This window comes from Pteropus alecto, unplaced genomic scaffold (assembly GCF_000325575.1).
Source record: "Pteropus alecto unplaced genomic scaffold, ASM32557v1 scaffold135, whole genome shotgun sequence".
In the NCBI taxonomy this organism is placed as follows: Eukaryota; Metazoa; Chordata; class Mammalia; order Chiroptera; family Pteropodidae; genus Pteropus; species Pteropus alecto.
Window position 1 is genome coordinate 4572147 of NW_006438076.1, and position 2847 is coordinate 4574993.

The 2847-nt window shown below is 38.8% G+C and overlaps 1 pseudogene; it reads right to left on the reverse strand.

The window, feature by feature from the left end:
* Positions 1 to 405: 405 nt before the first annotated feature.
* On the reverse strand, positions 406 to 1126 carry LOC112482501 (annotated as a pseudogene).
* Positions 1127 to 2847: the final 1721 nt, after the last annotated feature.

A 2847-nucleotide genomic window follows, 5' to 3' on the forward strand; every position in this document is an offset into this window, starting at 1 on the left:
GTCTAATCTCGTGTTGTAATACAGTAGAAATTCCTAAAAGGCTTAAAAACAGAAAGGGCCACATATAATTTGCGGGGGGCGGGAGGGAGACAAAGCTGGTATTTATCTAAAAGATGGTATTTCACTATAATGTTTGCTTATGTATTAAAAGTATATGGAAAGAGGTAAAGTGGGAGGTGGCCTTAAAAAAGAGTAGGAATTGAAATCGCGTCTCTGGAGCATGCTATTAAAAATGAAGGTCAGTTCAGTGAGTAAGCGTGGAACCAAAAATAATCATGAGATTCAATAATATATTTGTCTGTCTAAATATGCATGCGAGAAAAATGTATTTAAAGCTACAACCCTGTTCTGAAGAAAATTGTGAGGAAACAAACACACAGTTTTCTACTTAGTTTGCAGTTCTCTTTAGAGTTTCCTCAGAGCAAGTTTGACATCCTTGTTCCTTAGACTATAGACAAAGAGGTTCAACATGGGCACTACATTGGTATAAAATACTGAGAACTTCTCCTGGTCCATAGAACCATCAGAAGAGGTCTCGAGATATATAAACAATCTAGAACCGTAGGAGAGGACAAAAGTGGGAGCCACAGATGCTGAAAACTTTGGGTCAACCCTGAGCTGATGAGATGTGAATGATATTAGAGTGGATCTAAGCACAAGAAATGAAAATAATGAAGCTGGATATTATTACAATTGTGCTCACAATAATGGAATCCACCAGCTCATTGGTATAGATGCTGCTGCAGGGGAGCTAAAGGAGTGGGAAGATGGCACACATGTAATGGTCGATGATGTTGGAATCACAAAGAGACTACCTGACTATATCTCATGTGTGGACCATGGCATCAGCAAACCCCATCACAAACCAAACATCAAAGAAAAGACGTGCGGGGACATGATGCTTACAGATGGCCACATAGCAATCAAACGCCATGGCTGTCAACACAGAACGGACAAGGAAAGAAAAAAAATCTCATGATTATTTTTGGTTCCAGCTGAGTCATACATCCTGCAAAAGAGATAAGGCTCTTCTCTGAAACAAAACTCAGCAGTAATTTAGGGGTAATGACCTAGAAGTGACAGAGATCTATGAAGATGGGTTGAAGATGAAAAAGTACATGGGAGTGTAAAGGTAAGAATTCAGGTATATTCAATTAATTAAGCTCAAATTCCAGAGTGAACATATAGTTCAACAAAAGAGAAAGAAGAGGGCTAACTAGAATCGAGGTTAATCTGTACATTCTACCAGGATGAACTGTTACTGAAGAGTTATTTTCCATAATCATCATCCACAGGAGTGTGAAGAAATGAGATAAATGTCACATTAGGAAAGAATTCAGATCCTTTGTTTCTAGACTGAGACCTTGTATTGCCCCTCAGTACGACTATCCAGACAGCACTCTGGAAAAAGAGCCAGGGTAAGGACTCCCCATCTTTTAACTTTCTTCTCTCCTTTGGTCCTTTCCTTCCATGTTTTCAAATCTCAGCTGTAAACTCCTCACCTCCCCTGGGCTGACAAAATCCAGGATGAAGTCTTTTATCATGGGCTCAAAGGCGATATTCACATTTGAGAGATAAGGAAACAACATCTTGATGAATAGGCTGACCAAGGTCATACAGCTAGAGAGCAAAAGAGACAAGAGTTGTAGTTCGGACCATTTCCTATGGAAATTCCTGAAGTCTGAGACAGTGAAGGCACTGAGATCCCCACTGCACCCTTTGCTCAACCCACTCTCTCACTCTTACCTTTCGGAAATTCAGTACCTGGCTTAGTGGAAGTGCTGAGTGTCCCCTTTGGCCCTGTACTCCTCCTACCCATTCTTTCATCCAATCTTACCTCAAAATCACAGTGAATTGTTTAGGAAAGACAGGTGGTCTCCCCACACCTTTCCACTGCTGTAGATTTGCAACAAAATCAATGTTCTAATACTTTACATGTAGTACATAATTTAACCCACATGACAATTATACTTTTCTTACAGATATGAATACCAAGAATGAAAGAGGTTACATAACTTAAATAAAATATCAAAATTAGGAAGTGGAATTTAAATCCAGACAGTCTGACTTGAGGGTCCACTCTCTTAACCACCTTGCCATGAGAAACCACAACTTCGGCCTAGTAGAATCATTGGCCCTCTCTGCTCTCCTGACACTGTACCATATTCACAACTATGCTACAGGATGTGGGTACTTCCTACTCCTCAGAATTCAGTGAGCATCCTTCATCAGTGGCAGCACAGCTGCTGGTCCTCATGGCCTGCTTGACCCTTGCAGAACCTCTGCATCTACCAAGCTGGGGGTAGGGGGTGTTGATAAGAGGAGCCCTATGCAAAATAACACAGACTCCCATTGTTCTTACATAAAGTTCAACACTTTTTAAAGCATCAACATTTCTCAGATTGTAGTGAGCTTTGGTTGATTTCCAGAGTGCTAAAATTGTTTTTGCCAATTTTGTCTAAGTTTTTAGAAACTTTTGTGAAAAAAATGTTGCTGACCGTCTCAATCAGCCATAGCTGGAAGATCCACTGAAGGTCCTATTATTTCACTTACCCACCTTTTCCAAGAAATATAAACTATGTTTGCAGCTTACTTCTAATAATTATTAATGGAAAAATCTAAAGTTGTAACAAATGGGTTGATGTTACGTGAAACAGGACTTGTTATTGGGAAAATTAACTGTAACATTGTTTGCCAAAAAGGAAGCTACAAAAATTACACAAATTTCAATGATTAATTTTGAATTAAAACCTCCTAAAATCATGTAATGCAAAGTTTATTCATATTTTTTTATTTTTAAAGGTTATTTATTAATTCAGATACTGGGTGAAAATTGTGACTTTTTTT